We start from the raw sequence: 25,877 nt of genomic DNA on the forward strand, positions 1-25,877 counted from the left end.
ATTAAAATTCTAGCAGACCCAGTCCCAGTGCTATAAAAGGGCAGAAAATAATGATGAAAAGAGCCTTGGTTGGGAGAAAAAGTAAATGAATAAGCCTCTTCCTCCAACCAAACAAAAAAAAAAACCTCAAGGAAACAAAAGGGGTAAAGTCACTTCCAAAAGTGGCTCAAATATTTGGATGCACTGAGGAGATGCTGAAGGTCCCTCACAAGGCTTCTGTTGTCCAGGCTAAATCTCCCTCAGACACCTCCTCCCTGGCCTTGTGCTGCACCCCCTTGCCCAGCTCCCCTGTCCTTCTGTGCGCATGCTGCAGCCCCTCCATGACTTTCTGCTTCCCAGGGCCCACAGCTGCACACAGCACTCCAGCTGTGGCTGCAGCGCTGCCCAGCACAGGCCATGCTCACTGCCCTGCTCCTGCTGCCCCACTGCTGCTGGCACAGCCACCATGCCCTTGGCCTTCTTGGCCCCCTGGCCCCACGCTGCCTCATCTTCAGCTGCTCACGGCCGCCAGCCCTGCGTCCTTTTGGCCCACGCAGCTCCCCAGCCACAAAGGTGCCCATTGCACTTCAGATCCAGCAGGCAGCATTGCAAGATGGCCTTCCTCTTCCAAGCAACACAAGACAGCAGTCAAGGACTTGCAGCTTCACCCCCAGTCTGTCCTCCAATGCACTTGCCAAAGCTGCAGACTTCAGCGCAAAATGGATCAGCAGAAACTTGCCCCTTGATGCTGTTTGCAGCTTCTCAAAAGCCAAAAGGCAGTTGGATCATATTGGAATATGAATCCCAATATTACCAGTTAGATTGTTCCTGGGCTAGTCTTACCCTCGCTGCTAGGCCGAAGGCGGCAACTGTGGTGTATCACCCCAGAGACACTTTTAGCTTGCTGATGGTTTCAGCTGGGCACTAAACAAGTCCAGGCTTGTTAGGAACTCCGTTTACCTCAGGGAGAAGACTTCAGGCGAAGGTGAAGAGAAAAAAAGGAGAGGATTCTGCTGGAGGGTTGTATCCAGTGGTTTATTCCATGGTGACACAGGTCTGAATCTTGGGAAGAGCTCCAACAGAATCACCACCGCATGGCCGGACTCACCTTTTAAGCTCAGGGGGAGGGGAGGGGACAGGTGAGCCACCAACCAGGTGGGGGGGCGGGGTCTCAAGGGATGAGGGACACCTAGACAGGCCAATGACCTCTGAGCTTGAGGGGCATCCTTTGAACTCGACCAACCACACGATGCCTTTGCTGGGATGTTAAGCCTGATTGACAGGACTCACTCGGCAAGGGGCGAGGGGGGGGAGGGGAAGAAGGTATTGGTACACCTGGGGAAGGGACCTGAAAGTTTGAAACACACTGCAACAGGATCAACAGTGACTCTACAAGTGAAGAACGAGTCAAGAAAACTGCAGAACACTTCCACAAGCCAAAGACGCCTTTCCAAAAAGGGAAAAGAAACCAACAAAGCTTTTTGATTCTCCAGCACTACTACGTGTGCCCTTGGCCGTAACACCACAGAAGCCCAGAGATGGAGCTTCCTTGAGCCAAGCAGCCAGAAGCTGAGCTGGAGCCCCCAGCTCTGCACTGCCCCAACAGGACAGGTCAAAGGCCAATTTCTAGCTGTCACTGCCTGCAGGAAATGGCTATGTCCTGCCGGACTCCAGCACTCAACATCCTTGGCCAGACACAGCAAGTGCTGGCTGCTCAGAAAACTTGCACCTCTGCCTTGCACTAAAGTCAGCACCCCCCACAACAGGCACTTACTCTCTTGGAATGATGAGCAGGCCGTGGTGCGACCATGGCTGGACAAAGGCGGTGGTCGTCTTTCTCGTTTTCCTCCTCTCTGGCTTCTTCTGCAATAGTGGAGAGAGCCAGGGGAAAGACGGCTCTTGCTCTTGTCACCTGTGGCAAGAGAGAATCATAGGGGGACAGGCTGTTACCTGGTGCTTATAACCCCATTTCTTCTCGCATCTACAGCCATATCTTCTAAGGAGAGTTCATCTACATTGTTGACAATGGCATTCTATGTCACTCCAATCTCTACCTATGTGCAAAAAGAGTCAAATAGTAGATTGAGAAGGAAGCACCATATACAGCAAAAAGCGCAGGAGCAAGATGGTGAATCATTATAGCACTGCTCTGCAAGTTTGCAAGATGTGCTGCAACACCAGAAGAAACAAGGCTTTTGTAAGTGTGCAAGTACACACCGAAAAATGCCTCAAGCTCGAGGATGCTCCTGCACTGAGCAAGGCCTAGGGCTGCTCTGACACTCAGGCCTTCCATGCACCAAGGCAACCTTCTGATGTCACTATGACAAGTTGGCAACCATGCCCTGACATCACAAAGCAAACACTCCATGTTGGTCTGTAAATTTATGCACAGCAATAACCAGCCTTTCTTACAGCAAACACAAAAGAGCCTGGGAAGTTCTTCTCTGTCACAAGTACCACAAATTCCCCTCATGGGCCAAACCCTGTTTTTCAAGGGATCCAAGAGTAACTCCAAGAGTGCCCCAAGCACCTACAGCCCTACAGCCTGTACCCCAGCTGAGCACTCAGATGGGACAAAAGCAAAGGAAATCAGACCAAGAAAATGGCCAAAAGCATTGCCCACCTGAGAAATGACCCACCCTTTAATATTTTAAAGATTTAGTAAACCCTTAGAAAGGACTGAATAAGGAAAGATTGCAACACTGGGAGTCTCCATGCCCAGCAGCCACATGCTCATCTACAAAAGGGATGCTCTGCCTTTTATACCCTTAGCCCCTCCCAATGTTTTGTCAGTCAACTCTTTCTCTGCTGTCCAGTGGTGGAGATTACTTTCTTGCATCCTGACTGGAGGTCAGGTGTTGTTACACCCTGCCTGCTGGTCACAAGCCAGCCCTCCCAAAACGCCCTGACTCCCAAGGCTATTACAAGGGGGATGGGAATGAGGACTATGGGAGGATATATTACAATAACAGCACTTTACATTTGGATATAATATCTATCCACATAATAGCTATCTCTTAATTCTGAGAACCTACTATTACATTACTCACCTATAATGCACAGAACCAGGAGTGAAGGCACTGTTGGCATAACAGCTGAAATCCTTCCTAACAAATCTCCTCACATATTTGCACATTTATTGGACATGGCCAGGACTCCTGTGGATGTACATCTCTGCCTTTCTTCCACTTTGGAAGCAGTCAAACTGGCAACTTGTGGGGAAACCAAGGGGTTTTTGGGGGCTGCATTGCTCTGCACACACCCAGGCCACCCATGACACAGAGCTTTGGTGCCTAAAAGGATAAACCAGCTGGAAAAGGTTTCATTTTGACCTTTCTTACCTGCTGACAGAAGTTGCCAAAATGAAAGTTTCCAAGCAGGGCCTGATCCCTGCTGCCAGCTCAGGGTTAGAAAGGAGGCATTACTTGATTTCAGTGCTGGGTGCAAAGGGAATCACTTCCCTAAGCCCTGCACACCCAGCAATCTCACCTACCAGTTTTTATCCAGGGAACTAAGACATATTCAATACTTTGCTGAAGCTCATAGGCTAAACATTACCTCAGATTTATTGACATATTTCAATCAGTTCTCAGAATTTGCTGACATCAGAATAGGAGTGTCCTGTAGGTCCCTGCTGGTCGTTGACACAGGTTCAGGAGGAGATCCATGCACAAAAGAACCTAAGATACAGCTGAGCTTGCAAATTTATGCCATTAGTTGCAGTAGCAAATAATACATACCAACCCCTGGATTCCCAAAAATCCGCTGAGCAGGAGAAGGAGGTGGAGCGTGGTGCTCGGCAGCAGGGGCAGGTAGCAGGTAGGCAGTGCACTTCCAGGACATCCCCTGGATCAAAACACTGTGCATCTCATCCTTCTCACCCTTCCAGCTCAGAACCAGGCCTTGTATCTCCTGCTCAGGAGTGGAATTTTCTCAGTTACAGCATCGGCTGGCTCACACATGACTGGCTGTGAGATGATGGCTCAGGATGACTCCATGACTCCCTGCCCCAAGGGCTCCATTGTGCATTGTTCTCCTTTCAGAGCTTGACTGCCCACCCATTGACCAACACATTGTTTCTCTTTCAAGGGTCAAGGTCCCACCTGTTAAACAAGACACTTTTCTTCATTGTCTTGTCAACCTGCTCAAACATGGATCAAATATGGCAGGGCCTGGGACATGACTTTAGTTCCTGACACAGTCATTTGGGAAATATGCCCATTCCTCAAACTCTCCTTTGGTGTTCAAGAGCCTCGTAAAAACACTTTCTTCCCTTTGAATGCATTCCAGCTGCCTTCTTAGCAGGAGCACTCTCCTTCTTCTCAAGGCCAAGATAGCCACTTGCACACAGTAACCACTGCAGTGGGGGAATACATGGTTCAGCACTCCTGTTAAAGCTAAAGGAATTCAAAAGACTACACCCTGTTTGTTAGACTAAATGCCTCTCCTTCCTGTTCTGAGAATCAAACACAAGTGTTTCATCAATACACCCTGCAAGTGCTCTTGCTGAGTGAAGCCACATTGCTGTGTCAATAAAGCAGCCGGGACTCAGTTTCTTCATGCAGGGAAAGCCAATTCTTTATTCACATAAGTCATTTTTATGCTGTTTTCACAGACTCGTGTTCATCTTCAACTGGCTGGTAGTTTCCTTGCCACACAATTTATTGCTTAGAAGGTGTATTAGTGTGTACATGTTAAGCCTCTCTCCTTTTAAGACTCACTCTTACTCGGGTGATTACATTTTTCTTTCATGGATGCTCATGGGACAGATTTCTTGTTAGAGATGCAAACAGTTTTCTTAGCACAATTCAGGCTGCACGTAGAAGACGTAACAGCCTAGCTGGGAATTTACCATAGCAAAGCCTGATTTTATAAGGCCTTTCTCTTCTAATAATCCTGACTGTGTGCAACACATTATGACTTCCTTTCAGAAGCTAATGAAGAAAACACAAATTGCCTACTGAAACCATTCTGCCCCCTTCCAAATCAGTTCACTCCTCAAGCACAAGCCTCAAGCACATCCCCGATGTGCCTCTCTCCCAGCAGCTCAGAGCTGCATTGCACAGCGCTTGCTGTGCACCAGAGAGCACAAAGCAGGCTGGCCTGGTGGGCCTGAATATTTCTGCCAAACACTCTGCATCTCACACCTTTGCTCTGGCTCAGTGCAGAACTGCAGGATTGCAGGCGCTTCCTCCCAGAGCTGCGTGAGGCGCTGGCTCCTGCAGATGGGCCCTGCCAAGCTGTCCCTGCCTCACGCTGGCCTCGCTTCCCTGGCACAAGTGCCGGGCCTGAAGGAGCTGCCCTGTGCTCCAGCCTGCCGAGCAGCCCGGCTCCCTGCCCCGGTGCCCAGAGTGCTGCACACACTGCTGGCCTTTGCCAGGAGTTGCAGGGCAGCCGGCAGAAGAGGACGAATCCTCAGCCAGCCCAGGGGCCCGCGGCTGCCCTTGGCCTTTCTCTGCTCCTGGGCACACTCCAGACGGCCATGGCCTCCAGGCCGGGCTGTGCCCAGCACGGCTGCGCTTCCCCTCGGCACCAGCCAGCTGCCACCTGGGCTCTGAGAGCAGAGGATTCACCCGCTCCCAGCCAGAGGCACCCAGGGCCTGGCTGCTGCCTCTTGCAGCTCCAAGGGCCTCCTTCCAGCCTGCCCCTGCCGGGGCTCAGGCTGCTTCGGCCTCTGCTGGGGCTCTGCTGGGGCTCCAGCCTGGGCAAGGCCGGGCCCACTCTCACCTCACAGGTGCTGACAGCTCTGCACCACAGGAGACCTTCCCGAGCACCCTCTCGCATCTTTCTGCTTTCTCACTTGAGCAAGGCTCTCCTCCAGCCAAAGAGATTATTGCATTTAGGGAGCCCTAATGCTCTCCAGTCACAGCTGAAGGCCTACATCTGCATAAGATGTTTGGGCTGCCCCATTCTTCCTGTGCTTTTACCTTTAAATGCCATTGCCCTTTCTGCCTCAAATAGAAGTACCAAAGATGGTCAAAAACAGACCAGTGGGCCATATTCCAAAGGCAGTCTGGTCTGGAGAGGATGAATGAAGAAGATCCTTCCCAGCTTTCACACCATGCCAAAGACACCATTTCACTTTCCACCTTTAAGAAACAACAGACAATTCAGAAGGAATTCTTGAGTTTATTTGCAGAGTGAGAAGGAAGGGAATCTTCAAGGTTGAGTTGTGGTTTCAGAAACTTTATTGATTTTCAATCCTACTCTGCAGTCCTATTAGACAATCCTACTCTAACCCTAACCCTTACCTTAATCCTTATCCTTATCCTAATCCTTGTCCCTATCCTAATCTTTATCCTTATCCTTATCCTTATCCTTATCCTTATCCTTATCCTTATCCTTTATCCTTATCCTTTATCCTTATCTTTATCCTTATCCTTATCCTTATCCTTATCCTTATCTTTATCCTGATCCTTATCCTTATCCCAATCCTAATATTTATCCTTATCCTTAGCCTTATCCTTATCCTTATCCTTATCCTTATCCTTTATCCTTATCCTTTATCCTTATCTTTATCCTTATCCTTATCCTTATCCTTATCCTTATCTTTATCCTGATCCTTATCCTTATCCCAATCCTAATATTTATCCTTATCCTTAGCCTTATCCTTATCCTTATCCTTATCCTTATCCTTATCCTTATCTTTAATCTAATCCTAATCCTAGTCCTAACCTACAATCCTACTCTAAACCTGTTAAGGAATAAATGGTCCTGATGTGATTGTCACATTCTTGTCCCTTCCTCTTCTTCACTGAAACAATCAGTGGCACCAGGCTGGACGCAGGCTCAGCAAATCTTACAAATGGATGCTGCCCAAAGGGAAAAAAACCAGATCAACAAGAAACAATGAACCATGACTTTCCAAGCTCAGTGCTTCACAGGATTCCTCCTGCTCCTAGAAGGATGCAGGAAGAGGAACAATGGGACCGTCTACACCTCCATCTTTATGTGTAGACTTTGCCATCACAGGCAAACCTGGCCCAGAATCCCACTCATCCATTTATACAGGTGTCTTCATCTTGCTGAGATTTTAGCACTGCCAGTGCTCTAGAAATGGTGCTTTCTGTCCTTGGAGTTTCTTCTTTTCAGGAAACTCCAAAGCCTCTCATTGGTCTCTCTCTTTGTACGACAGGCACTGTGCTGATTGCCACAGACACAGAAAGCAGTGTCTGCCTTTCCATGCCCTGCCCCTCGTGTGCTGGATGGCACCTTCCTTCCCAGCAGGGCCAGCCCAGTGGCACTGGGCCCTGCAGTTCCCTCTCTGCCACACAGCCTGGCAGTAACCCTGGCGCAGTTCCCATCTGCTTGGGCGTGCCAGGCAGCAGATGGGGCTGGGACAAGTCCCTCCCAGCTGTCCCTGTTTGCATGGCAGAAACCTCTAAGGGTGGGCTGGGGGGCACAAACCAGAGCCCCTCAGAGGCTCACAGTGAGCCCCCCACAGCCCCTCCTGCCCACAGCCAAATCTCTGACCCCTAGGCTGGGACTGGCTTCCTTGGGCTCCTCCACCACCATTTCATGTCTCTGTACCCCGCATTGCTCTACTTCAATTCTTTTGCCATTACGTAAAACTGAACACCCCACGAAATTACAAAAGAAGGTGACAGAAAGAGCCAGAGGACCTCTCTGACTCAGGAAATGCAGAGAGAGGTGGGGTTACTCAGTTTTGTCAAGAACAGGCCCCAGGGAGACTTTATTGCCACTTTCCAAAACTTCAGAGTGGCTTTGAGGAAAGTGGAGGACATCTTTTTTAACAGGGCCAGTTCCAATAGGATGTGGGTGAATATATTTTAACACAAATAGGATCTAATCAGAACATGTTTACTCGGAGCATGGTGTGACCCTGGCACAGGTTGCCCCAAGAGCTTGTAGGTGCCCCATCCCTGCAACCATTCCGGCTCTGGTGGCAAAGGGCTCTGAGAAACTCGATGGCTTTAAAGATGTCCCAGCTCATTGCAGGACACTTGCACCACAGGAGCTTTACAGGGCCCTGCCAGCCCAGCCCAGTCTGGGATTCCTCACCGTTCTCATTTGAAGAGCAGCAAGAGTGGAGGTGAGGAGGAAGGGGGCTCATCTGCTGCCTTGGCCTTGAGTGGAGGAGGAGCCCATCCCTCAGAGCCTGTTTCACCTGCAGCCCCTTCACATTTTACCTGCAGCAGCTCCTTGGCAGACCAGCGCCGCGCCTCATCTCTCTGCAGGCAGCAGCTCAGGAAGTCACGCAGGCAGGATGAAAATAAGTTGGGCTGCAGCAGCTTTTGTCTTCCTCCTGTGGCTATCAGGAGTTGAGGCTGGGGAAAAAGGAGACACCAGGCTCCACCTGCTTCTTTCCCACCTGTAACCGCTCTCCCAGATCCCATTGATTAAGCTTCACTCTGCAGTGGCAGTTTCTGCCCTGGCAGAGACCCAGAGATGACTTTACCAACCAAAAACCCAAACCCCGATGCAGCCAAAGCTTTTCCACCATCCTGCAGATCTTGCCTTGGCAGCTGATTTCATATACTGACCTAGTTAGTGGGAACTACATCAGCACAAGCACATTTCGTTCCCTGAGGATTCACACCAGCTTGAGAGGCTTTTTGGAAGAAGGACTTTGCTATACTAACTCTACTGTATCCAAGGGTTAGTACATGAAAAGTATCTCTGCAATGCTTCTTGTCCCTTAAGCACTGCTGCCATAAAGCAAAATGAATCAAGCTTTTTGCTTTGTTCTTAAAAATAGTGGGAATTGGAGGGAAAGAAAGGAAATCCACCAGGTATTCCTCAGGTAAGGAAACAAATCTTTGGAATCTCATCTTCAACACAGACACATTAAGAGCCATGCAGAAATGTACTGCAATGAAAACGCCTGCTTGGGTACACAGGAGCCACCTGCAGCTCTGTTTCTCAGCAGTCTGAAAATTTCTGCTTTCCCTACATGGAAAAGAAAAACCTTTCATGGTCAAATCAGAAGGAGAGGTTCCATCCCTACGGTCACCCTCTAGTCATTTGGCTACTCAAGTCAATGCGTGAATGGTAGGCCCATCCCAGAAAGTGCCAGGAAACAAATGGCAGGTTTTGGCAGGCTCTCCACATCACCAGGCTCTGGCTTGGTGACAGCCAGAATGTGGCTTGGGCTGGGAGAGAAACACGGTCACTGAGTGTTTCAGCAGCACTGCACAAGAAGCAGAAGAGACTCTGTGGCCTTTAGACCCTCATGCCCAGGTTTCAGGCACGTTTCCCAGTGAGAAGAAACTGCACAGGGGGTTAAGTTCCTCTCTAAAAACCAGTGCCGTAGCAACTTTCTTCTGTTTGGGCTTCTTTTCTTCATTTCTGGAAATGTAACACCAGTTCTGAGAGGCTTGCCTTGTGGTTTAGGGGCATCTTCACAGACAGACAAGTGGGAACAACTTGAAACCCAAAGCAAATGTTGCCTGAGAAGAGCTGGGGAGTGTTTGCCTGTGGTGAGGCTTGAGCTGTCTGGCAATCCCCTTCCATGACGTGCAGAAACATCCAGCTGCTCCCCAGAACTCAGTCCCTCTGGGCACGCAGGCCTCTGGAAACACCTGAGGATTCCAGCCTTTCTCCTGCTCAAGAGCATCTAACCTAAGCTGAGCTCCAGTTTCTTCAGCAAGGCCAAGGATGCTCAATTCCATGCAGCTGACAGTGTCCATGGAGCTCAGCAGGTCTTTATGATACTCCTCAGGCCAAGGAGTTACAGTGTAGATTGGCAAGACATCGGCTGATCATTATCCAGTGTGGTTCATGTGGAACCAAGCCCTAACACGCTGACAAGTCTGGGAGAGAGAGCTCGTTCTACTTTTGCAAGATGGTCTTTAGAAACCATATAAGACACTGACTGGGAACTATTCAAACCTCAACTTGCAGAATCCATCTCAAATAGACAAAAATAACAATGGCAAGAGGCCTTGGAGTCTCCATAAAAATGCCCACCACTGTCATGATAACTCTGTGCTGTGGCACTGAAATAGATGGTGACCAAAGAGACTTTGCTATTATCCTCTTTAACCCAAAGGAGAATTTCAAATCCAGAAATGGCAATGCACTCCCCTTGTGTACAAATAATTTATGCAGCTTTCTGTCCTTTTCCCACATCACCAGAGGTGACAAAGAGGGTTTTATCCTGGCTCTCAGCTGAGCTCAGCCACTGGCCATGGTGGGGAGCTGGAGCCCTCCCTGTCATTAGAACTGTGCAGGCCAGGGATGGCCCTGCTCCTGTGGTAAAGAAACACAGCACCGGTGTCAACTGCCCACGCTGGATCCCAGCCCAGGCACCTGCCTGCAAGCTCATCAACTTGTTAAAGTACCAGGAAACAGCCAAGGGTTTGGCAAACAATTCTAACTGCAGTCAGAGACAAACACATCCTAAACTTATCCAGGACACCCACACACATGAGTGAACAATGTACAGATGACTTGAAAGCCTGAAAGTTTCAACGACCACAGGATTTGGAAAAGATGCTACAGAATGGAAGAGAAGAGCTGCGTTTTAAAAATGAAAAAGCAAGCAGAACTGCTTGGGCATTGCTTTGGTAGTAGGTTTTTTTTTCTTTTCCTTTTTTGTTTACTTTTCTTTTCCCTTTTTTCCTATGTTTTCTATAAAATTGAAACTGCGAAGGTCTAACCTCTATTTCTCAGGATATTTATCACATGTCTACCCTGTCCACTGAAAAATTCTTGTCCTTCAGAAACAGAGTTCCAACATTGTTCAAAACACAAGTGAGAAATGTCAGGCATGGCTGGAGGCCAAAATGGCAGGTTTCTGAACTGGTTAGGTTTCTGAACTGCCCCTTCCCTTTCTGATACAACCAAAGCTACAGCAGATGCTGATGTGTTGCAGGGGCATTTTTAGAAGGGGACCTTGGTGGAAGTGGTGCCAGCAGATGGCAATGGGATTTTGTCCAATGGCACACAGAACATGGGACAGGTGAGAAAGACAGTGGGATCAGTGCGTATTTGCACCTTACCGAGACAGGAGTTGCATTCCAGGAAGGAACTTCTCGTTCCACCATTTCAATGCCCACGATTCCCAAAGACCATATGTCCACTTTGGGGCCACACGGTTGACATGTCACCACTTCAGGCGCCAGCCACCCAGCAGCGCCGGCCACGGAGCTCCGTCTGCCCTGCTCAGGGCTGAGCTGAGCAAAGAGGCCAAAGTCAGCTGTGGAGAAAACAACAAGCCATGAAAGCCAGCTCCAATTAGGAAACCAAGCAAGAGAATTCCCCACTCTCAGGCTAAGAATGTGCTGTTGGATCTCCTGGAGAACTGTCCGTGCTCGATTTCCTTGGGGCTTTAGCCAAGGGAGTATGGAATTGGCAACTTCCAAAAAGCCCCAGGTTTCTTAACGCTGCTCACAGCAGTGGAGTTCATTTCCCTGAAGCTTTAGATTGTAGATCCCTCTGTCTGGAAGGGACACACACAGAGCAAGGCCACTCTTGACTGCTTGTGGCTCCCTATACCTCTGTGCACGTTGCAACTGTGCCCTCAGCTCGCAGCAGGCGTCCCTGCACTGCCACCAGCACCATTTCTGGGGAGCTGGCTGTCACTCCAAGCAGCCCCACACCCACATCCCTGGAACGCTGCACCTGACCAAGAATATACTGACCCAGCTTGACAGAGCCGTCGGTTCTGAGAAGGATGTTTCTGCTCTTCACATCCTGGTGGATAAGATGGTTTGAATGAAGAAAATCCAGTCCTTGCAGGCACTGAGCGAGAAAACAGAAACAGGAGTGCAAAAATGAGTGATGTGATTTCATCACACAAGAAAGGAAGCAAAGAATCGAAAAGATTCCCTCTCTGGGGGAATGGGGAGTAATGGCAGAACAGTAATGGCCACTGAGAGGAAGAGCTTGCTGCTCCAACACTTGCAGAGCAGGACCTTTCTGAGGAAAGGCACGTCAGCTTTTGAAAGAGCAACAGCACCTGCTGTTGTAGGCTGTCCCCTGCAAACCAGCCAGGATGACTCCTGCTGCAGTGGACGTGCTTTTGCCATGCAGAGGACAAAGCAGGGATTCTGAAAGGAGAAATCCCTCCCTTTATTGTGAAGTGGATCACTTTTGGGTGGGAGGCTGCATGACAAACGTTTTCTTGCTGGCCTCAGCACAGGCTTGGAAGTATCACACCAGTCACTTTCCATAAGCAAAGAGCATTTTGGCTGCACTGAAATGATCTTTGCGGATCATTTCAAATCCTGCCACTGGCACCTTTGCTTTTACAGGCAAGGAATGCAGTGAAGACAGACTCCAGGCACACATTTAGAGAGGCAAGGTGGAGAACTGCAAACACAAATACAAATACAAGAGACAGAGCGAGAATACGACAGCAGGAGATAAGAGTACTGGCACTGAGTACAGGGAGTGCAGGGGCACTGGCAGGCCTTTCACTTGAGATGCTTTTACTGGCCCATACCATACCAGCAACACAGAAACAAAGCTTGGCACAGGAAATCACTCCAGCTCTGAGGCCCTGTTTCCCAGACAATGCTGCCCAAGCCCTTGGAAACACAGCTGGGATTGCTGACCTCCCGACTGATGGCTGCCATCTCATCTTCTGACAAGTAGGTCTTGCTGATGACATTGCTCAGAGTGCCTCCATCCATGTACTCCATAACCAGGGACAATTCCTCACCCACAAGATAGCTGAAAGGAGGAAACAAGGGCATGGAGATAAATGTACATGGCTAGGTTGCTGTTTGGAAAAGATGGGTTGATTCTTCTTTACAGGTCCCTTTGAGACAAAGACAAAATAAAGGAAGAGACATTCCCTCTTGGCTGTGCATTGTTTGCCATCTGTGCAGTCTCAAGGAGAAAGGCACAGCTGCAAAAAAGGAGATGTCTTAGATGGGCAGCAAGCAAAATGTGCAATTTAGTAAGAGCCCAGATATAAAACCTGTCACACATGGTGTTTCTGGAAAAAAGCACCTAGTCTTCCTGGCACGCATAGCAATGGAAAACAGTGGCAACAATCCAGGGAAATCCTTGTTAGTTTACTTGGACGTAGGAAGACACTTGAAAAAAATCAAGCTCCAAAACAAAGTGGTGGCTGTGATTATAGAGATCATTGATATATGTATCATATATATTCATATGTGAATATAGAGATCATTGATTTTGTAAGACACGACTCATCCGGGTTTTTGAACAATTTTCAAATACCCTGTGCCAGCGAAGACTCATGCAGACAAAATGCAATCTCTTCCCATCCACTGGAGATGAAAAGAGCAGTAATAATTAGGCAATAATTACAGCTCTATTTTCTGCCAGTGACCAAAGTGGGATTTTACATTGCATGTTTGCAATATGTGAACAAGTATTCCTGGGACAAAAGCACAACTCACCTGTCTAAACAGTTGACCAGGTTGGCATTCCTGTTCACCTTCATGACCATGAGTTCACTGACTTTTAGTTCCATCTTCCTCAGTCCTTGAAGCTGTATTTTCTTTATGGCCACCTAAAATGACATTGAAAATCAGTAACTCGAGAAGTTGGTGGCATGAGACCCCAAGGCACGTGGAGCGAGTGATTTTGCAATGACACAGCTGAGCTGTGCCAAACTGCCTTGTGGTTAGGCACTGCAGTAATTAGGAACTGACATGCCAACAGCCCATTTCTCTGCTCCCTTGGGAGCCCGTTACAGGACACGTGGGGCCACTGACATTTTGCCTTGACCACTTGGTAACAGCGGTGTCTCAGTTATCACCCACAAACCTCTGACCGCACTCTCTGCTGCTTTGTTTGGGACTCAGAAGAAGTAATCCATGCCTTAATGCTCTGTGGATACATCTTGTGATATGGGCAGGGCTTAGGGCTTTCAGGGATGCCTTGCAGGTCTCCCTTTGTGCAGTTGCCTAGTGCAGCACTGCAGGTGGACAAGGAACTACCAGTAACTTTCAGATGGATTTGCTGGCAGCCAGACATGAGAATCCAGGACTCTGAAGCTGTAGCCCCAAAGAGCAGTGAGGTGCTCGAAGGCACCACCTTTGTTTTAGCAATGGAGAGCGAGTGAGCGCGTCCTTCTCTGAAAGGAACTGCTGCCCTCCGTGCCTTCCTTCCGGCAGCTGAGGAGGACAAAGTCCCAAATGTGTTCCATGGGCTGGCACCAGTCTGTGCTTCTTGTGCCTTTTCAGCACAGCTCTGCCCAAAGCTCCAGCCACAGCTCACACCAGAGGGGAAAGCCCTCGAGTGCAGCAGAGTCTGCAGGGGCTGCTGACATTTACCTCTGCTCCTGTGGCAGTGTCGAGTGCTCTATAAACATCTCCAAAAGTCCTAGAAACAAAAGAGAAGCAGAGAAAGGAGAAGCCATTTAGATCTTGCAGTGAAAGCCAGCCCACACAGGAGATCTGTGCTGCCAATCTGCAGACCTGCAGGACATTGGAAGCATTGAGATGTCTTTGACAATGCCTTCTGAGCACATGTAGAAATTCTGATCAGCACTGACAATCTAAGCCCAGTGCCTGAACACATTTGCAGCTTGTCAGACTTTACACTTCATACCTATTCCACCAGCAAAACACCTGATGCGTATTTTTGTACAATTAACATTGCTTGGACTCACCCACTGCCAATATTTTCCAGTTCAATGTATTTTAGAATAGGACTTTCCATCTTCACCATTCTTCCTGAGGGAAACAAAATGCAAGATGTTCACTTTAAAGCAGAGATCTCACCTTCTAGGCGATACAAAAGGCAGCCCCACTGTCTGGGGCTCTGAGCCCTCCCTTTGTGGACAGCTGGCTAACAACAACAGGAACAGGAACTGGAACAACAAGAAAAGAACAGCAGGCCCACAGCACAAGTAGCTGGCACAGAGACTGATTTCCAGCATCCTTTGAAGTGAGAGACCTCTAGACAGCAGGCACGCAGGGAAGCATAGGGAGATACATTCAGAGGAGACTGAGACCAGAAGAGAATACCTACCAAGGCAAGTAAGTTTGTCATCTAGAAACATTAAGGAGAGCTGGAACTAACAGTGCCTTTGTTTTCTTGGGAATAAACAAGAATAAACTGTGCAATTTAGAAAAGGTTTCCTACTTGCTAAGATTAAATGCACCTGGACATCTAGAATCAATTCCTCTGAACAGATGTGAAGTTCAGAACAGGAGGAATATTGCCAAGTGTTCCCATCTTTTTCACCTTGCAGCAGTTTACCAGAAGAATGCCTCTGCGTTTGTAAACCAGAGCAGCTCATGCTAGAACAAATCCCCACGGGGCTTTCAGCATCAGGGCCCTCACCCTTTATGAGCAGGCTGAGCCCAAAGACGCCCTTGCCCGTGCCCCGCGTGAAGAACCACGCCGCTTCTCTTCGCCCTGACAGCGCGAATCCGTCACTCCCATTGCACTCGCCCTCTTGGCACCGCACATGTCCCCATCTTCCCAACTCGGCACGGCGGGCACGGGCACAGAAGACAGCAGTGCTCCTCAGGCGCCCCTGTGACACAGAGAGCTGCCCAGAGGAGACGCTGACCCTCTTGTGAGCCCAGACCATGCGAGGCAGAAGCCGGCCCAGAGAAGGGGCTGCTGCCTCAGGCAGCTCCGCGCTGCAGCAGCCGGGCAGCAGCGGGACCCTCCCAGCCAAGGAGGGCTCCAGCCTCTGCATTCCCACCAGCTCTCAGGGACAGGGCAGCGACCACAACAAGGCTGGCAAAGCCCAAGCATGAGCACTGACAGGCACTGATGGGAAGAAGCCAGAGTGAGCCTGAGCCCCAGAGAAGCTGTTGCCCCCATTCAGGACACAACAGGATGGGCTTTGAGATCAGCCACGCCAAGGTGCAGATCAGTGCCCTTTTTGTCCCAGCAGGTGATAGCAGACACAGAATCCACTGGGCTCTCTTCTCAACCCTATGAGATCTTATCTGAGAGCACAGCACTGGCAGCTGTTAAGGACAAGAAGCAGATCCATTGGGTTGTGCTGCAGAATCACAAAGCACTTGATGTGTTCTCCTAGAGACTGATCTCAGCAGGGCTTCTGCCAGTGGCTAGGACTCAAGCAGTCACAGCCTTCTGCTGATCCAGGAACAATCCCTGCTTCTGCCTTCCGCAGAGAGGGAAGCCCAGGCAAACTCCAGCCAGTCTAAGCTGCCATCAGAGGCAGCAGGAACACCCAGAGCTCTCTCTTGCTGCCTCGGAGCAAAGCCAGCACTTCTGTGACACTAAACTGAACAGAACCCTGGTTCAGCTATGCTGACACGCGCACACAACACACTGTCCCTCAGATGAGAAAGATACCAGACGCACTCTGCTGCTCCAGGGAGTCACCCGCCATCTCCTGTTGCTGAGTAGCAGCTGGGTCAGCACGGGAGGTGAACCAAGGGCTCAGGCTCCACTTCTTCAGCTGGGGAGCAAAGGCTCCTTGGGACAGCACTGCTGCTTCTGCAGCAGCTTCAGTGTCAGAGTCGGTGTAGATCTGACACAAGAAATGAGTTGATGTCAGGAAGGTGTGGCAGAGATTGCCCTAAAATACAAGAGAGATTGCCATTTGAAATGCAAGCCCTTAGGAAGCTGCTGTCAGCCACATGCAGAGCTCTTCAACCGGATTGCTTTGGATGTCCACTTGTGAAACCAAATGGTCAAAACCAAAGGCTGGTTTTACTCGAGTTCATAGCCAGTTTCTTGTTCTAAAGGATGACCGCAGCAACGACTGCTCCACTTCCTCCCAAAGACTCCTTTCCCCCTCCTAGGTCTGCAGATACATTTGCAGCTCCTCATTCTAATGTTCTACCTCCTGCCATGAAATTCTCTTTTTCTGCACCTTCCTAAGGACGTGCTTATCCTGCAGCATCTCTGGATGCTTCAGTTCCTGGGCCTCATGCCAGCCTCGGGGCTCTTGGTTGCCGGTCATTTGCTGGAACTCTCTGCAGGCTGCCAGGTAGGATGGCGACACTTCCACCTCAAGTCAAACAGAACAAAGCAGTCAGAGACTACAGCTTGTCCCCGTCAGCCAGGAGTCATTGACTGGGAAGAAAGTAAAGGAAAGGACAGGAGCAGATTCACAAGGGATACAGACAGCTTGTAGCTCGTATTCCAAATCTCTGTGAGTGACCATGTTCACCTGCAAAAACACCTCAAGAAACAAGGTGACCTGGAAGAAGCCAGCAGGAGTTCATTCGGATGACTGCTGGCTAAATGGCCAGAGGAGAAATGCCACTGTCTAGAGCATCAGCTGAGATCCAGCAGAGCAGGAAGTGTCCTTGAGAGCAGCTCTGACAGAGGCCTCATCAGGATGGCACTCAGAGGCATCACCTACCCCCTTCTGCTCTGCACTGGAAAGGCACGGAGGGCAGAAACCACCCCTTGGGTGACTGCAGTGCCTAGTGCTCTTTCACTCACTTGCTCTTCTAGAGCATTTTGCTCCTGAAGGAGGCGATTAATTTTCTCTTTGATGATTTCAATTTTTTCGTCTAGCCTCTTCTTCCTTGTCTTGGTCCCAGCCTCAATTTCCTGCAGCTCTGTCTGCATCTGTCCATCAATTTTCTGTAAAGAACAACAGAAAGGACTCACTTTCATGAGTGGAGTGGCTGCCATTCCTTCATTCACCTGTTTTTGTTGATTGCCCCTCTGCATAGGGAGATTCTTCTCCTCTTGGATGTCTTCATTCCTCCTCTTCGCTGCCATGATGGCACTCTGAGCTTCAGGCAGCTCTGCTTGTGTCTCTGCCTTGTTCTGTACACACAAAAGCAGAGCAAGTGACTGAGAGCTGCCATCAAGCTCAGCTTTTCCCTCTTTTAGCCTCAAAATCACATTTATTCAGCCCCTTCTTTCTGCTTCCCTACCCAGCTCTGCTTCCACTGTAACCATCCTGTCCTGGCGCTGATCTCTGCGGATTGCAAGGCTCTGTCCTTTCAGTGCCTGTGGGACTCCTGGCCTCCTCAGTCCCAGGAGCTCTGGTTTATGCCCCTCTTCCTGCCCTTCCCTCTCTCCCCTGGCCAGTCAGGCTTACCTGGTCATTCTCCTGTGGCTCTTCCACCTGCTGCCTGAGCTGCTCTTCCTGCTCTCGGGCAGGGAACAGCTCTCCCTGAGTCTGGCATGGCATCTCAGATGAGGCAGTGTGCTCCTGCTCTTTCTCTAGAAGCACCTGCACAGAAAGCAAGAGAAGATGGGTTTCAATTTCCCACATGCCCTTTGTGGGCCAAGACTCAAAGGCTGCTGGGCTCACACGTTCCCAAAGCACTGTGCTGCTGCTCTGCTGGGTCGTTCTCTGCCCGAGGGGAGGCACAGATTCCACAGTGACCCTGGCCCTACAATCAGGGGAAATCTGGGACTGAAGCTCCAACAGCCTCTCAGGCAGCTGACAGGGAAGGGGTGGCATTTCTCAAGGGTCTGGTGAGAGCCTCCCTCTGCTTCTGCCATGTCCTGTTTGTCTTTCAGTAGTGACTGACACCCCGCCCTGTCCCACAGCTCCATCCTGGCTCTGCAGGGGCTTCCTGGGTGAGCTCACTCCTTGTGAGAGACACTTCTGGAGTTCACCTTCTCTTCAGGCCTGCACCAGCATTCCTCCTTCCTGACATCTACACTCTTGTTAGAAAACCGGGTCATTCAGGAGATAAGGATACATGCAAAGATCTCTGATGGAAGTCAGAGAACCTCTATGGCCACCTCAGTATATGGAGGAGGACCAAGGTGTTTCTTCTCCCTCTTTTGTCAACTGAGAATTCTGACCAGCAGTAACAGAGTTTCTCATAAGGCCCCATTAACGAATGCACTTACACAGCCCTGGGGATGCCAGCGAAGGAAACCATGTGTCATGTATGGCATGTACGAGCAAAGTCACCAGACCCCAGCTACAGCATGGGATAGTTCCACTCCCTTAGGACATGCAAAAATTTAAAGGATAAAAAGAAGGCTTCAGGGCACAAGAGGCGGCAGGAGGAAAACAGGAGGGTAAAAAACAACCATCTCTGGAGGGGGAAACATCTCTGCCTGCTCAGGATCCATCAATGGAACTTGTCTCTACTCCTCTCCTGAAGGGATGCTTTTAGGTGAGCTTTGCATCTTCCACTGCTTTGGAGCAGAGCCAGGAAGATTCAAATAGATATATAGATAGACAGATCTCACTTTTATAATCTCTCTTTACTGTGCTGTGGTATTTACATTCTTTGAACACAGAGAGATATTATTCCCTCTCCTAGTTTTTTTTTAAGGGAAGGTAGTGAGAAACTTAGAGAAGAAGAAAAAACAGTTATTATCTCTACTTGCTGTTCTTGTTTTTTAGTACATGAAGAATGTGTTATAGTGATTGTTTACTGAAAGTGATTTGTTAATTGGATTGTAGTGATAGCTGTTTAGATTGATTAGCTAATTAGATAAAAGACTGTGTGGAGTGGCACGAGTTTTTCTTTAGTGTGTTTTTAGTGTAATATCTCTTTAGTATAGTTTTGATATAGTACTAGTGTAATATAACATAGCTTAATAAAGCATTTGTTTAACCTTCTAAATCATAGAGCCAAAGCACATTATTCCCCACGTGGGGGTCACCGTGAATCAATACTGTCCTTTCTGTCGCTGCACACATCAGCACTCGGTAGCAGTGCCCCAGTCAGCAGCCATCCTGAACTTGCTCTCCTTTTGCTTCAGTAACGCACACTCTTGGGGAATCTGGAGCGTGTGGGTCCCTATGGAATGCAGTCAGACCCAGAGCATTGCACTGGGAACTGCACTCTTTGTGCGTCTGTGCTTGGCAAGTTCTTCTCTTGGACTCGGCCACACTGGTGGTGCTGAAGTGGCTGTAATCAGAAATGCAGCCCAGCCCCTCGAAGCTCCTCTAATCTCTGAGCACCAGCTGGAATGCAAGGGCATTGATTTCCTGCTCAGTTCCCAAACACAACACACACTGATTCCCTGGGCTGCCAAAAGACATGGGAGCCGTTACCCTGAAAGTGATGTGTTTCTGCCAGTGCTGGAAAAGGGCAGGAAAAATTGAGAAAAAGCTCCCTTGCTCTCTGGAGAAGGAGAGATTACCCAAGGATTCTCCTTCTAGAAAACAAACAAATAAAATATGAAAGTGTTACCTACTCCAGTGTCTAAAGCACTTGGATGCAGTGAAGGGATGTTTGGCAGGGAAACAGCCCTTGTGCTGAGCATTGGCTCTATGGATCTAAGGCAGGCATCTATGGCAGTCTGCCTGAAGGTCCCTCATGAGCCCCCATTGTCCAGGCTAAATCTCCCTCAGCCCCTCCTCCCTGGCCTTGTGCTGCACCCCTTGCCCAGCTCCCCTGTCCTTCTGTGCACTCGCTGCAGCCTCTCCATGACTTTCTGCTTCCCAGGGCCCACAGCTGCACACAGCACTCCAGCTGTGGCCGCAGCGCTGCCCAGCACAGGCCATGCTCACTGCCCTGCTCCTGCTGCCCCACTGCTGCTGGCACAGCCACCGTGCCCTTGGCCTTCTTGGCCCCCTGGCCCCACGCTGCCTCATCTTCAGCTGCTCACGGCCGCCAGCCCTGCGTCCTTTTGGCCCACGCAGCTCCCCAGCCACAAAGGTGCCCATTGCACTTCAGATACAACAGGCACCATAGCAAGGTGTACATCCTGGTTTTAGCATTACAGTACAGCAGTCAAGGACTTGCAGTTTTGCTCCCACTCTAGGCTCCAATGAAGTTTTCAAAACAAACTACACAATAGAAGGTATCAACAGACACAGTCAGCATCTGGTTTTTGCCTCAGAAGAAGGGTTCGGAACTACTCACTTTGTTTCTTTGGCCACACTAGACAAGAATGGATCCCCACAGTTTCATGGACAACACAGTCATCTCCTTGCAGCTTATCAAAGACCAAGAAACAGGCAGACTCAGAGCACCTATCTGCTCTGCTACTGGCTGCTCTGCCTGAAGAGGCAAAAGAGCAACCTGGCAACAAAGGCACCAAAATCCCTGACTTCAAGCAGCAACTCTACATGCCCAGTGTGTCTCTGAAATACTCCTAAGGAAGCACACTCAGGAAGTTTGTGGGCACAAAGCACCACAAAGAGCTTTGTGGTCAGATCAACATTTTTTTGTGCCTGCAGCTACTTGGCCAGTCTGTGCAGGGGGACAGGTCTCTCCACACCACAGTGTCCCCTGTGTATCCAACAAGGCTGAGCACAGTGTCTTTGACATGCTCCCTGCTCTGGGATCAGGGAGCCTTCGTGCTTCAGGCTGGCCCCTATCAAAATGCCAGGAAGCTGGTGCCTAAACATGACAGACCAAAGCCCATTGTCCAGCTGTCACAGGCTGGGGGCAATCACTAGGTCCTGGCAGGACTCCAGCACTCAGCATCCTCAGCCCGCAACAGCAAGTGCTGGCTGGTCAGAAACTGCAGCTCTGCCCTGCACTAAAGACGGCAGCACACAGAACTCGCACTTACTGGCTCAGAATGTTCAGGCTGTGGTGTGAGCACAGCTGGAGGCTGGCGCTCATCCACCTCATCTGCCTCCTCTTCAGCCTCCTCTCCATGAGCAGAGGGAGCCAGAGGAGAGACTGCTGTTGGTTCTGTGATCTGTGGACAGACAGCAGTGTGAGGGACAGAAAGTTACCTATAATTTATAACCTTATTTCTATTCAGCACTTTATTCTATTCAGCTCTACTTCTACAACCAGCTCTACTAAGGACAAATCAGAAACTTTGCTAACAATGGGATTCTAAGTCACTACGACTAAATTTAAATGGGCTAATTCAACAGAATTGCTAATAGTTCTGAATTAGACATTACGCCCTGGCTACTATCAAGAAGCAACATTCTCTCTGCAACATGAGCTTTTCATTCCTTGAAAGTTCTGAAATGGAAAATTAGGAAATAGCCAGAGATGCCTTTGTTATTGCTGCTGCAGACATGGAAATGGATTTTCTTTCAGCCTACCGAGCTGGCCCTCTACACTCTACTGCCACAGGCCAAGCTCACAGCTTGCTCTACAGTTCTTAAGCACCAGAACATGAAATGTTCCTTTCTCACTCACCTCAGGATCAGCACCTCTGAATACACGCTTCAGGTGACCTGTAGTGGGCAAGGGAAATAGAACAAGTGCTGTGAGAAAACTGCCTGGGCTGCTGAATCCCACAGAAGAGAAGAAGTCAACCCAAACAGAGGTTTGGTATTTTTCTTTATCAACATCCCTCCACGTGACATAGTTCTTTCACACAGCCAGCAAGACATCAGGACAATAATCTTGGTTGTGCCTACACTTCGGCCTGTTCAGCCAGCAAGTGAATACAAACATGATCAAGAAAATGCAAATTGTTCTTCAACACTCAATGCTTCTGTACTGTCCAACAGATAAAGCAGATTTTGTTCTCTTGTCTTTCAGGTATTTAAAAAAAAAAAAAAAAAAAGAAGTTGCATGGACTAATTCCCATTAAGTTGCTGAAAACAGTCACCCAGAAAAGCTTGCCCCAAATCCCCCTGAGCTGTGGCAGTTCTACTGTAAAACAGCACAGCATCAGCTCCAGGGCTCAGGAGCAGACACTCAGTGCTTTGGCGTTTGCACTTCACTGCAAAGGGAATCACTCTTTTAGCACTCAGTCAAGGGTCAAAACGGACAGTCAAATCCTTTCATTACAAAATTTAGAATAAAAGAAGCTTTGCCTGAGTTCTGGGGAGAACTACAAAGTCTTTAGAAGGCCTTCTGAGAAGCCTCCCAGTCTGCGTTTTGGAAGTTGTCCGGCTTGACCCAGCAAAGAGAGGAAATGACAGACTCGGCTGCCACAGATTCTCCCGTGGAGGGAATGGAAGCCCTGCAGGTTCCCCTGCAAATGCTGCCCCTGTGGCTACAGACACCCCCTTTTTAGCTGGACCTCTTGACAGGAGCTTTACCAAACCAGTGGCATCCTAATGGTCTTTCTCTTTCAAAATCAGAAACTCAGCCAACAAGAAAGAACAGGAAGACATAAAAAAGTCAGGTTAGGATATATCCCAAACTAAGCAGAAGGGAAACCTCTACTTACATGCAAAATGTGTGTAATAGACAGAAAAAAAAATGCCATAGGCAGCAAAAGCTGCTTTAGCCAGATGATGAAACATTGTAACAGGGTTGTATGAGTTTTTTCTAAACTAGGAAAAACAAGGCTCTTGTCAGTGGGCAGGTACCCACTGACAAAGGCGCCAACCAGGAAAGTTCTCCTCAACTGAGCAAGCACTAGGGCTGCTCTGACACTCAGGCCTTCCGTGCACCAAGGCAGCCTTCTGATGTCACTATGACAAGCTGGCAACCATGCCCTGACATCACAAAGCAAACGCTCCATGTTGGTCTGTGAATTTATGCAAAGCAATAACCAACCTTCCTACAGCAAACACAAAAGAGCCTGGGAAGTTCTTCTCTGTCACAGAGCAGCACAAATTCCCTTCATGGGCCAAGCGCTGTTGTTCAGTGATCCAAGAGGAACTCCAGCAGTGCCCCAAGAACCTACAGCCTGTACCCCAGCTCAGCCCTCAGATGAGACACAAGCAAAGGAAACCAGACCAAGAAATGGCCCACAGCATTGCACATGTGAGAAATGACTCTGACTTTTAACATTTTAAAGGTTTAGTAAACCTTAACAAAGGACTGACTAAGGAAATATTGCAGCATTGGGAGTCTCTGTGACTAGCAGCCATGGGCTCATCTAAAAAAGGATGCATCTCTGCCTTTCTTCCCCTTTGGCAGCAGTCGAACTGGCAGCATCTGCCCGCCAGCAGCAGCTGCTCCAAGCTGGGAACGCCACCGGTGGTGCTGATTTCCAGAGGCTTCTGTGTGCCAGGGGAAGGCAAGGCAGGAGCGGTTGAACGGTGCTGGCGCTGCTGCTGCTCTGTGCCAGAGAGCCCCGGCTGGGCAGGGCACGGTGCCCACTGCGCTGCGGGCTCCTTCTCCTGCCACAGCTGGGCACACCTGGCAACAAGGCATGACACCTTGTGGGCAAGCCAAGGGGTTTCTGGGGCTGCACTGCTCTGCACACACCCAGCACACCTGCAGCACAGAATTTCAACCCTCTAACAGGTAAACCAAAGGGAAACAGCTGGAAAAGATTTCAGTTCGACCATTCTTTATGCTTCAATAGGAATGACCAAAATGAAAGTTACCGAGCAGGGCACGATCCACACTGCCAGCTCAGTGTGAGAAAAGAGGCATTACTTTATTTCATTGGTGGGTGCGTGGGAATCACTGCCCTGAAACATGCACACCCACGTGTTAGTATCCATGGAACTAAGACATTACTTTCATTACTTTTATTCATTACTTTGCTCAAACTCACAGGCTAAACATTCTCACAAGGTATTTGACATGTTTAAATCACTTCCCCAAAATTACTGACATTTAGAGTAGGGGTCTCTTGAGGAACATCCCGTTCCTCAAATTTCCTTCCATGGTTAAGAGCCTTCTTCTCCTTGAATGCATTGCAGCTACCTCCTCAGTAGGCCCGCTGTCTTTATTCTCAAGGCTAAGACATCCACGTGCACACATCAACCACTGGTGTGAGGGAAGGTACGACCAAGCACTGCCTGTTGAAGCTTAACAAATTCACAATTTGCTGCAGGTCAACACTTCCCCAACATCTCTCATTTCTTCTCTGGGAATCAAACACAAGCATTTTGTGATCACTGAGCCTCCAACCCTCCTGTCACCCAGCAGCCCTTCTCTCCTCACTGTTGGAAGCTATAAAGTCAGAGGGTTTTTAGGAAATGGTTAAAGAAGTGTATGTAGGACTCAGCCTGTGGCCCGAAGTTCTGTTACAGCAGAAAAGTTTCCCAAGCAGTAGACGTGACAAATAACAATAGGACTTTGTAGTTTTGGCTTTAGGATGGCAACAAGTTTATTTAATGTATATCTTTAGAAGGTTACCGTGAATAGAACTCTGTTCTTTGTTTCTTATGAAATAGTCTTTGTTTTAACTACCATTATGTATGTTTTATAAGGTTGGATGGAAAGCTTGTCAATATGTCTTGTTTTTGCGTGATTGGCTGAAATCTAAACTAAGATGATTTTATGTCATTCTGTTTTACCCCACCTTCTGGGGCACTTCCCGGTAGGCCAGTGAGCTGTTAACATCTAATTCCATTGTAACAATGTTCTGAGACTGATGTGCTAACAATAAAAAAAGGCTGGTCTGGATTTGTCCAGTGTTGTCCATATTTGGACTTTTTGCCGCGGCAAGTGGGTTCCTCTCTTAAGACGCGGGTTCCTGACACCATTGGTTCTATAGCTACCCTGGTGCCCCGATACTCACAAACAGCAGCTCCAGCAGTGCCTTCCCTCGCTGGCTCGGTCACCAGCTGTGTCAGGAGTTCTCTGTCACACACTCCAGGACCATCCTGGACTGGTTGCTCTCCGCTGCACTCTGTTGCCAGCAGACATCCCCACCCTGTTCCATGCCCCGTGCAGAACCCTGCACCTGCTGTCCATGGGCACCTGGCAAGGGGAGGCACTCACGGCAGAGATGCACCAGCTGCACTGGGCAGGAACCAAAACCCTCTGGGGGCGCAGCTGCTGGCCTGGGTCTGGCACAGCTCTGCACGCCCCACTCCTCACGGGCTCTGGGCTGGAAATGCAATTGCACTTTCTGCCCCATAGAGAAAAACCAGGGCTGCACAAACAACGGCCAGCAGGCCACATCCCAAAGGCACTGCAGCGTGGAGCTGAGAAGCAAGAAACCCTTCCCCAATTCCTAACAATACCAAAACCACCATCATTGGGACTTTTATTCTTCTGAATGTAGAGTTGATTCACAGGGTGACAAGGGAATCTTCCAATGGAGTTTAGGTTTGGTAGAGTTTTTATTCTGAGTCCTACTCAGACTGTTGATTTGAAAATTTATTTTAAAATATTTTTAAAAGGCTGTGCAGTCATATGGTTTTGTTCTAATACCAAAATAGCTAGATGAAATGTACTGGCATTTTTATGACATCCAAACTGATTAGTCTGTAAAAGCTTTCCTGCAGAATAGCCACTAAACAAGAAATG

This window comes from Zonotrichia albicollis, chromosome 24 (genome assembly GCF_047830755.1).
Source record: "Zonotrichia albicollis isolate bZonAlb1 chromosome 24, bZonAlb1.hap1, whole genome shotgun sequence".
Taxonomy (NCBI): domain Eukaryota; kingdom Metazoa; phylum Chordata; class Aves; order Passeriformes; family Passerellidae; genus Zonotrichia; species Zonotrichia albicollis.